Below are 13,529 nucleotides of genomic sequence, written 5' to 3' on the forward strand. Positions count from 1 at the left end.
GTCAGGTACAACTAGATATCATGGAGATGGATGGTAGAGCTATCACAGGGCCTGGTGGTAGAGCTATCACGAGGGCCTAGTGGTGGAGCTATCACGAGGGCCTGGTGGTGGAGCTATCACCAGGGCCTGGTAAGAGCTATCACCAGGGCCTGGTGGTGGAGCTATCACGAGGGCCTAGTGGTGGAGCTATCACCAGGGCCTAGTGGTGGAGCTATCACGAGGGCCTGGTGGTAGAGCTATCACCAGGGCCTAGTGATGGAGCTATCACCGGGGCCTTGTGGTGGAGCTATCACCAGGGCCTGTGATGGAGCTATCACCAGGGCCTTGTGGTGGAGCTATCACCAGGGCCTTGTGGTGGAGCTATCACCAGGGCCTAGTGGTGGAGCTATCTCGAGGGCCTGGTGGTGGAGCTATCACGAGGGCCTGGTGGTGGAGCTATCACAAGGGCCTGGTGGTAGAGCTATCACCAGGGCCTGGTGGTGGAGCTATCACGAGGGCCTAGTGATGGAGCCATCATGAGGGCCTGGTAGTAGAGCTATCACGAGGGCCTAGTGATGGAGCTATCCCAGGGCCTGGTGGTGGAGCTATCACCAGGGCCTTGTTAGTTGAGCTATCACCAGGGCCTTGTGATGGAGCTATCACCAGGGCTTAGTGGTGGAGCTATCTCGATGGCCTGGTGGTGGAGCTATCACGAGGGCCTGGTGGTGGAGCTGTCATGAGGGCCTGGTGGTAGAGTTATCACGAGGGCCCTGTGGTGGAGCTGTCACGATGGCCTAGTGGTGGAGCCATCATGAGGGCCTAGTGGTAGAGCTATCACGAGGGCCTAGTGGTGGAGCTATCACCAGGGCCTTGTGGTGGATCTATCACGAGGGCCTGGTGGTAGAGCTATCACGAGGGCCTGGTGGTGGAGCCGTCACAGGGCCTAGTGGTGTGCCATCATGAGGGCCTAGTGGTAGAGCTATCACGAGTGCCTGGTGGTGGAGCTATCACGAGGGCCTGGTGGTAGAGCTATCACAAGGGCCTAGTGGTGGGCTATCACAGGGCCTTGTGGTGGATCTATCACGAGGGCCTGGTGGTAGAGCTATCACGAGGGCCTGGTGGTGGAGCCGTCACGAGGGCCTAGTGGTGGAGCCATCGTGAGGGCCTAGTGGTAGAGCTATCACGAGGTGCCTAGTGGTGGAGCTATCACCAGGGCCTTGTGGTGGATCTATCACGAGGGCCTGGTGGTAGAGCTATCACGAGGGCCTAGTGGTGGAGCTATCACGAGGGCCTGGTGGTAGAGCTATCACCAGGGCCTAGTGATGGAGCTATCACCAGGGCCTTGTGGTGGAGCTATCACCAGGGCCTAGTGGTGGAGCTATCTCAAGGGCCTGGTGGTGGAGCTATCACGAGGGCTTGGTGGTAGAGCTATCACAAGGGCCTGGTGGTGGAGCTATCACAAGGGCCTGGTGGTGGAGCTATCACGAGGGGCCAGTCATGGAGCTGCGACACTTAGCTCATTATCAGTGAATCTTTGGATTGGTTCGGTTCTGAAAAGTTTCAACAGACATAATTGTGCTATTAGCAGTGCATTCCTTGCTGGCATGTGACAGGCCTGCAGTCTTATTGCATTTGGGATGGTCTGGGCAACAACAAGGACTATACTGTTATCTTACTAAGGGGGTTGTTAACTCTGAAGGGCTTGTTATGTACTGCAGGGTGTGTCTGTGGTTTATAAGGACAGCTCCTGTTATTCAGAGACACAATTCACAATGAGAGGCTTCTGACTTCACTTAACATACACATACACACACATACACACACACACACACACACACACACACACACACACACACGCACACGCACACACGCACACACGCACACACACCCACACTGCTGACTGTCTCCCTGACGTGCGATAGAGTTGTAAACCGTGCTTGACCTTTGACACGTTCCCCAGTAATGGCGTTTAAAGACCCACTCCTTCATTTAACATAGAAGAAATGCCTGAAGAGAGAGTGCCATATGTCCTCAAAACACATTCACAATCATTAGTATAATATTAGTATTTATTAGTATTTATTAGTATTATTATTTATTAGTATTAGTATTTGTTAGTATTAGTATTTATTAGTATTAGTATATATTAGTATAGTATGTATTAGTATTAGTATTTATTAGTATACGTATTTGTTAGTATTAGTATTTATTTAGTATTAGTATTTATGAATATTAGTATAAGTAAGCATTAGTATTTATTAGTATTTATTAGTATGAGCGTTTCTGTCACATGAAAAACGAGATTAAGAGATTAAGAAGCAAAAAATCAAGTACACCGTAAGCTTTTCAAGGCCCTCCGAACGACACTCTCCAAAGTACACTTAACAGTATGCGCTGTCACGCAGAATGACGCGGGAGAGAGGAAGCAGGTACAGGGGAGTAGAACATTTAGTTATAACGGAGACGAGACAGGGACGCGTCAGAAACAAAACACAACAACAACAATACAATGCAGCAGCGTTGGAACAGAGCAGGGAACTGACAGATATAGGAGAGGAAATGAACAGGTGATGAGTGAGTCCAGGTGAACAGAGAAGGGAACTGACAGATATAGGAGAGGAAATTAACAGGTGATGAGTGAGTCCAGGTGAACAGAGCAGGAAACTGACAGATATAGGAGAGGAAATGAACAGGTGATGAGTGAGTCCAGGTGAACAGAGAAGGAAACTGACAGATATAGGAGAGGAAATGAACAGGTGATGAGTGAGTCCAGGTGAACAGAGCAGGAAACTGACAGATATAGGAGAGGAAATGAACAGGTGATGAGTGAGTCCAGGGGAACAGAGCAGGAAACTGACAGATATAGGAGAGGAAATGAACAGGTGATAAGTGAGTCCAGGTGAACAGAGCAGGAAACTGACAGATATAGGAGAGGAAATGAACAGGTGATGAGTGAGTCCAGGGGAACAGAGCAGGGAACTGACAAATATAGAATCCCTGCACTGAATCCCTGAAAAAGAGAGTTGACCCTTGACCCTTTACACGTGTCTTTTTTGTTGTTCTTTCATGGGCCTGTTAGATCACTGTGTTTCGTATGGGCTCAGAGGGCCAGCAGGATATCGAGATGTCCATACTGACAGCCTTGCTCAAAGGTAACCTGGGAAGAACACTGCTCTTCTGCTCTTTTTACTTCACACTGAACACCACTGACTTTGAGGATAGAGGATATTTCTCAGGAACGCTGGGATTGAGACATTTGATTTGAATCCCAGACATAGCCTCTAGAACAGATGAATGCTGGGATTGAAACATTTGATTTGAATCCCAGACATAGCCTCTAGAACAGATGAATGCTGGGATTGAAACATTTGATTTGAATCCCAGTCATAGCCTATAGAACAGATGAATGCTGGGATTGAAACTTTTGATTTGAATCCCAGCCATAGTCTACAGAACAGATGAATGCTGGGATTGAGACATTTGATTGAATCCCAGCCATAGCCTATTGAACAGCTGTGAAGCGTTTCAAGGTTAAACCAAAAAGCCTTGTTGGTGTTTAATTGTAGGCACCAATGCCTCTGCCCCTGACCAGCTGAGTCTCGCCCTGGCCTGGAACAGAGTGGACATCGCTAGGAGCCAGATCTTCGTCTACGGTCACCACTGGCCCATGAGTGGCAGCGTAAGTCTATAAACAACTTGGGAAACACATGGATACACAATGAACAACACCATGCTGGTCTAACAGGGTCTGATTCAGAGTTGTAATGAACATCACCATGCTGGTCTAACAGGGTCTGATTCAGAGTTGTAATGAACATCACCATGCTGGTCTAACAGGGTCTGTTTCAGAGTTGTAATGAACATGGGTCTGATTCAGAGATCTGATTCAGAGATCAGATAAGCACGTGCAACTTGACCTTTGACCTAAATCACTCATTGTCATCAGTGGGTTCGAGGGAAGTTTGCACAATATGGCTTAAATAGAGTTCAGCTTGCAGACCTCAAGTCACAAAAACTGCCCATATTCCAAAATAAATATTTTACCTGACCCCAAATGGCATCAAATTCCCTAAACACAGTGCACTACTTTTGTCTAGAGCCCTATGGGACTTGGTCAAAACTAGTGCGCGATATAGGGAATAGGGTGCCATTTGGGATACACACTGAACCTCTAACCAACGGTGATGGCGAGACAACAACCTCCACTGCAGGTACCTGTAACAGCTCCATGGGAACTGGGTCAACAAGGGGCTTTCATCCCTCCTGTGTTACCTTCCAGGCGGCCAACACCACGGCATCCCAGGAGAAGCCGAAGAGCCCGGGCCCAGCCCGCGGTGGAGGTGGTGGGGCAGGGAAGGGCAAGGCCAGGGTCAAGAAGGGCAAAGGAGGCAAGGCCAAACCTGAACCTCCGGAAGAGACGGACCCCAGGAAGCTGGAGCTACGCAACTGGGTAAATCAATAACCAATACACGATATTCAACCCTCAAACATATCAATACACTATATTCAACTCTCAAACATATCAATACACTATATTCAACTCTCAAACATATCAATACACTATATTCAACTCTCAAACATATCAATACACTATATTCAACTCTCAAACATATGAATGCACTATATTCAACCCTCAAACATATCAATACACTATATTCAACTCTCAAACATATCAATACACTATATTCAACCCTCAAACATATCAATACACTATATTCAAATCTCAAACATATCAATACACGATATTCAACCCTCAAACATATCAATACACTATATTCAACTCTCAAACATATCAATACACTATATTCAACCCTCAAACATATCAATACACTATATTCAACCCTCAAACATATCAATGCACTATATTCAACCCTCAAACATATCAATACACTATATTCAACCCTCAAACATATCAATACACGATATTCAACCCTCAAACATATCAATACACTATATTCAACCCTCAAACATATCAATGCACTTTATTCAACCCTCAAACATATCAATACACTATATTCAACCCTCAAACATATCAATACACGATATTCAACCCTCAAACATATCAACACACGATATTCAACCCTCAAATATATCAATACACGATATTCAACCCTCAAACATATCAATACACGATATTCAACCCTCAAACATATCAATACACTATATTCAACCCTAAAAACATATCAATACACTATATTGAACCATATCAATACACTATATTCAACCTTCAAACATATCAATACACTATATTCAACCCTCAGACATATCAATACACTATATTCAACTCTCAAACATATCAATACACTATATTCAACTCTCAAACATATCAATACACTATATTCAACTCTCAAACATATCAATACACTATATTCAACCCTCAAACATATCAATACACTATATTCAACTCTCAAACATATCAATACACTATATTGAACCATATCAATACACTATATTCAACCTTCAAACATATCAATACACTATATTCAACCCTCAAACATATCAATGCACTATATTCAACCCTCAAACATATCAATACACTATATTCAACCCTCAAACATATCAATACACTATATTCAACTCTCAAACATATCAATACACTATATTCAACCATATCAATACACTATATTCAACTCTCAAACATATCAATACACTATATTCAACCAATACACTATATTCAAACATATCAATACACTATATTCAACTCTCAAACATATCAATACACTATATTCAACCCTCAAACATATCAATACACTATATTCAACTCTCAAACATATCAATACACTATATTCAACCCTCAAACATATCAATACACTATATTCAACCATATCAATACAGTATATTCAACTCTCAAACATATCAATACACTATAATCAACCATATAAATACAGTATATTCAACTCTCAAACATATCAATACACTATATTCAACTCTCAAACATATCAATACACTATATTCAACTCTCAAACATATCAATACACTATATTCAACTCTCAAACATTTCAATACACTACATTCAACTCTCAAACATATCAATACACTACATTCAACTCTCAAACATTTCAATACACTCCATTCAACTCTCAAACATTTCAATACACTACATTCAACTCTCAAACATATCAATACACAATATTCAACCCTCAAACATATCAATACACTATATTCAACCATATCAATACACTATATTCAACTCTCAAACATATCAATACACTATATTCAACTCTCAAACATATCAATACACTATATTCAACTCTCAAACATATCAATACACTATATTCAACTCTCAAACATATCAATACACTATATTCAACCATATCAATACACTATATTCAACTCTCAAACATATCAATACACTATATTCAACCATATCAATACACTATATTCAACTCTCAAACATATCAATACACTATATTCAACTCTCAAACATATCAATACACTATATTCAACTCTCAAACATTTCAATACACTATATTCAACTCTCAAACATACCAATACACTATATTCAACTCTCAAACATATCAATACACTATATTCAACTCTCAAACATTTCAATACACTACATTCAACTCTCAAACATATCAATACACTACATTCAACTCTCAAACATTTTAATACACTGCAATCAACTCTCAAACATTTCAATACACTACATTCAACTCTCAAACATATCAATACACTATATTCAAACCTCAAACATATCAATACACTATATTCAAACACATCAATACACTATATTCAGACATATCAATACACTATAATTAACCATATAAATACAGTATATTCAACTCTGAAACATATCAATACACCATATTCAACTCTCAAACATATCAATACACTATATTCAACTCTCAAACATACCAATACACTATATTCAACTCTCAAACATATCAATACACTATATTCAACTCTCAAACATACCAATACACTATATTCAACTCTCAAACATTTCAATACACTATATTCAACTCTCAAACATTTCAATACACTACATTCAACACTCAAACATATCAATACACTACATTCAACTCTCAAACATTTCAATACACTCCATTCAACTCTCAAACATTTCAATACACTACATTCAACTCTCAAACACATCAATACACTATATTCAACCCTCAAACATATCAATACACTATATTCAACCATATAAATACACTACTTTCAACTCTCAAACATATCAATACACTATATTCAACTCTCAAACATATCAATACACTATATTCAACTCTCAAACATATCAATACACTATATTCAACTCTCAAACATATCAATACACTATATTCAACCATATCAATACACTATATTCAACTCTCAAACATATCAATACACTATATTCAACCATATCAATACACTATATTCAACCCTCAAACATATCAATACACTATATTCAACTCTCAAACATACCAATACACTATATTCAACTCTCAAACATTTCAATACACTATATTCAACTCTCAAACATATCAATACACTATATTCAACTCTCAAACATATCAATACACTATATTCAACTCTCAAACATTTCAATACACTACATTCAACTCTCAAACATATCAATACACTACATTCAACTCTCAAACATTTTAATACACTGCAATCAACTCTCAAACATTTCAATACACTACATTCAACTCTCAAACATATCAATACACTATATTCAAACCTCAAACATATCAATACACTATATTCAAACACATCAATACACTATATTCAGACATATCAATACACTATAATTAACCATATAAATACAGTATATTCAACTCTCAAACATATCAATACACCATATTCAACTCTCAAACATATCAATACACTATATTCAACTCTCAAACATACCAATACACTATATTCAACTCTCAAACATATCAATACACTATATTCAACTCTCAAACATACCAATACACTATATTCAACTCTCAAACATATCAATACACTATATTCAACTCTCAAACATTTCAATACACTACATTCAACTCTCAAACATATCAATACACTACATTCAACTCTCAAACATTTTAATACACTACAATCAACTCTCAAACATTTCAATACACTATATTCAACTCTCAAACATATCAATACACTATATTCAACCCTCAAACATATCAATACACTATATTCAAACACATCAATACACTATATTCAGACATATCAATACACTATATTGAACCATATCAATACAGTATATTCAACTCTCAAACATATCAATACACTATAATCAACCATATAAATACAGTATATTCAACTCTCAAACATATCAATACACTATATTCAACTCTCAAACATATCAATACACTATATTCAACTCTCAAACATATCAATACACTATATTCAGCTCTCAAACATATCAATACACTATATTCAACCATATCAATACAGTATATTTAACTCTCAAACATATCAATACACTATAATTAACCATATAAATACACTATATTCAACTCTCAAACATATCAATACACTGTATTCAACTCTCAAACATACCAATACACTATATTCAACTCTCAAACATTTCAATACACTACATTCAACTCTCAAACATATCAATACACTACATTCAACTCTCAAACATTTCAATACACTCCATTCAACTCTCAAACATTTCAATACACTACATTCAACTCTCAAACATTTCAATACACTATATTCAAACAATAGACTATATTCAACCTTCAAACATATCAATACACTATATTCAACTCTCAAACATTTCAATACACTATATTCAACTCTCAAACATACCAATACACTATATTCAACTCTCAAACATTTCAATACACTATATTCAACTCTCAAACATACCAATACACTATATTCAACTCTCAAACATATCAATACACTATATTCAACTCTCAAACATTTCAATACACTACATTCAACTCTCAAACATATCAATACACTACATTCAACTCTCAAACATTTTAATACACTGCAATCAACTCTCAAACATTTCAATACACTACATTCAACTCTCAAACATACCAATACACTATATTCAACTCTCAAACATATCAATACACTATATTCAGACATATCAATACACTATATTGAACCATATCAATACACTATATTCAACCCTCAAACATATCAATACCTTATATTCAACTCTCAAACATATCAATACACTATATTCAACTCTCAAACATACCAATACACTATATTCAACTCTCAAACATATCAATACACTATATTCAACTCTCAAACATTTCAATACACTACATTCAACTCTCAAACATATCAATACACTACATTCAACTCTCAAACATTTTAATACACTACAATCAACTCTCAAACATTTCAATACACTACATTCAACTCTCAAACATATCAATACACTATATTCAACCCTCAAACATATCAATACACTATATTCAAACACATCAATACACTATATTCAGACATATCAATACACTATATTGAACCATATCAATACAGTATATTCAACTCTCAAACATATCAATACACTATAATCAACCATATAAATACAGTATATTCAACTTTCAAACATATCAATACACTATATTCAACTCTCAAACATATCAATACACTATATTCAACTCTCAAACATATCAATACACTATATTCAGCTCTCAAACATATCAATACACTATATTCAACCATATCAATACAGTATATTTAACTCTCAAACATATCAATACACTATAATTAACCATATAAATACACTATATTCAACTCTCAAACATATCAATACACTGTATTCAACTCTCAAACATACCAATACACTATATTCAACTCTCAAACATTTCAATACACTACATTCAACTCTCAAACATATCAATACACTACATTCAACTCTCAAACATTTCAATACACTCCATTCAACTCTCAAACATTTCAATACACTACATTCAACTCTCAAACATTTCAATACACTATATTCAAACAATAGACTATATTCAACCTTCAAACATATCAATACACTATATTCAACTCTCAAACATTTCAATACACTATATTCAAACATATCAATACACTATATTCAAACACATCAATACACTATATTAAAACACATCAATACACTATATTCAGACATATCAATACACTATATTCAAACAATACACTATATTCTAACATATCAATACACTATATTCAACTCTCAAACATTTCAATACACTTTATTCAACTCTCAAACATTTCAATACACTATATTCAACCCTCAAACAAATCAATACACTATATTTAACCTCAAACATACCAATACACTATATTCAACTCTCAAACATTTCAATACGCGTCAGGGTAGCCGAGTGGTTAGAGCGTTGGACTAGTAACCGGAAGGTTGTGAGTTCAAACCCCCAAGCTGACCAGATTCAAATCTGTCATTCTGCCCCTGAACAGGCAGTTGACCCACTGTTCCCAGGCCGTCATTGAAATTAAGAATTTGTTCTTAACTGACTTGCCTAGTTAAATAAAGGTTAAAAAAAATAAAAATACACTATATTCAACTCTCAAACATTTTAATACACTATATTCAACCCTCAAACATACCAATACACTATATTCAATCCTCAAACATATCAATACACTATATTCAACTCTCAAACATTTCAATACACTATATTCAACTCATAAACATATCAATACACTATATTCAAACACATCAATACACTATATTCACACACATCAATACACTATATTCAAACAATACACTATATTCAAACATATCAATACACTATATTCAACTCTCAAACATATCAATACACTATATTCAATCCTCAAACATACCAATACACTATATTCAACTCTCAAACATATCAATACACTATATTCAAACATATCACTATATTCAAACATATCAATATACTATATTCAACTCTCAAACATTTCAATACACTATATTCAATCCTCAAACATACCAATACACTATATTCAACTCTCAAACATATCAATACACTATATTCAACCATATCAATACACTATATTCAACCATATCAATACACTATATTCAACCATATCAATACACTATATTCAACCATATCAATACACGATATTCAAACATTTCAATACACTATATTCAACTCTCAAACATATCAATACACTATATTCAACCATATCAATATACTATATTCAAGCATATCAATACACTATATTCAACCAATACACTATATTCAACCCTCAAACATATCAATACACCTTATTCAACTCTCAAATATTTCAATACACTATATTCAACCCTCAAACATATCAATACACTATATTCAAACACATCAATACACTATATTCAAACACATCAATACACTATATTCAAACAATACACTATATTCAAACATATCAATACACTATATTCAAACATATCAATACACTATATTCAAACAATACGCTATATTCAAACATATCAATACACTATATTCAACCCTCAAACACATCAATACACTATATTCAAACATATCAATATACTATATTCAAAGACATCAATACACTATATTCAAACACATCAATACACTATATTCAAACACATCAATACAGTATATTCAAACACATCAATACACTATATTCAAACACATCAATACAGTATATTCAAACACATCAATACACTACATTCAACTCTCAAACATATCAATACACTATATTCAAACCTCAAACATATCAATTCACTATATTCAAACACATCAATACACTATATTCAGACATATCAATACACTATAATTAACCATATAAATACAGTATATTCAACTCTCAAACATATCAATACACTATATTCAACTCTCAAACATATCAATACACTATATTCAACTCTCAAACATACCAATACACTATATTCAACTCTCAAACATATCAATACACTATATTCAACTCTCAAACATACCAATACACTATATTCAACTCTCAAACATATCAATACACTATATTCAACTCTCAAACATTTCAATACACTACATTCAACTCTCAAACATATCAATACACTACATTCAACTCTCAAACATACCAATACACTATATTCAACTCTCAAACATATCAATACACTATATTGAACTCTCAAACATATCAATACACTATATTCAACCCTCAAACATATCAATACACTATATTCAAACACATCAATACACTATATTCAGACATATCAATACACTATATTGAACCATATCAATACAGTATATTCAACTCTCAAACATATCAATACACTATAATCAACCATATAAATACAGTATATTCAACTCTCAAACATATCAATACACTATATTCAACCCTCAAACATATCAATACACTATATTCAACTCTCAAACAAATCAATACACTATATTCAACTCTCAAACATATCAATACACTATATTCAACTCTCAAACATATCAATACACTATATTCAACTCTCAAACATTTCAATACACTACATTCAACTCTCAAACATATCAATACACTACATTCAACTCTCAAACATTTTAATACACTACAATCAACTCTCAAACATTTCAATACACTATATTCAACTCTCAAACATACCAATACACTATATTCAACTCTCAAACATATCAATACACTATATTCAGACATATCAATACACTATATTCAGACATACCAATACACTATATTCAACTCTCAAACATATCAATACAGTATGTTCAACACTCAAACATATCAATACACTATAATCAACCATATAAATACAGTATATTCAACTCTCAAACATATCAATACACTATATTCAACCCTCAAACATATCAATACACTATATTCATCTCTCAAACATATCAATACACTATATTCAACCATATCAATACAGTATATTCAACTCTCAAACATATCAATACACTATAATCAACCATATAAATACAGTATATTCAACTCTCAAACATATCAATACACTATATTCAACTCTCAAACATATCAATACACTATATTCAACTCTCAAACATTTTAATACACTACATTCAACTCTCAAACATATCAATACACTACATTCAACTCTCAAACATTTCAATACACTCCATTCAACTCTCAAACATTTCAATATATAATAATATATATAATATATCCCATTTAGCAGACGCTTTTGTCCAAAGCGACTTACAAGTCGGCTGGGGCCACTACTTTTACATATGGGTGGCCCCAGCGGGAATCAACCCACACGCTTGGCGTTGCAAGCGCCATGCTCTACCGACTGAGCCACACTACATTCAACTCTCAAACATTTCAATACACTATATTCAAACAATAGACTATATTCAACCTTCAAACATATCAATACACTATATTCAACTCTCAAACATTTCAATACACTATATTCAAACATATCAATACACTATATTCAAACACATCAATACACTATATTAAAACACATCAATACACAATATTCAGACATATCAATACACTATATTCAAACAATACACTATATTCTAACATATCAATACACTATATTCAACTCTCAAACATTTCAATACACTTTATTCAACTCTCAAACATTTCAATACACTATATTCAACCCTCAAACAAATCAATACACTATATTAACCTCAAACATACCAATACACTATATTCAACTCTCAAACATTTCAATACGTGTCAGGGTAGCCGAGTGGTTAGAGCGTTGGACT

General features: G+C 35.1%; 1 pseudogene; it reads left to right on the top strand.

Moving 5' to 3' along the window:
• The first annotated feature begins 255 nt into the window (after positions 1–255).
• LOC135536728 (transient receptor potential cation channel subfamily M member 1-like) overlaps positions 256–13,529 on the top strand; it is a 42,883-nt pseudogene continuing 29,609 nt past the window's right edge.

Source organism: Oncorhynchus masou, unplaced genomic scaffold (genome assembly GCF_036934945.1).
Source record: "Oncorhynchus masou masou isolate Uvic2021 unplaced genomic scaffold, UVic_Omas_1.1 unplaced_scaffold_657, whole genome shotgun sequence".
NCBI classification, from domain to species: Eukaryota; Metazoa; Chordata; class Actinopteri; order Salmoniformes; family Salmonidae; genus Oncorhynchus; species Oncorhynchus masou.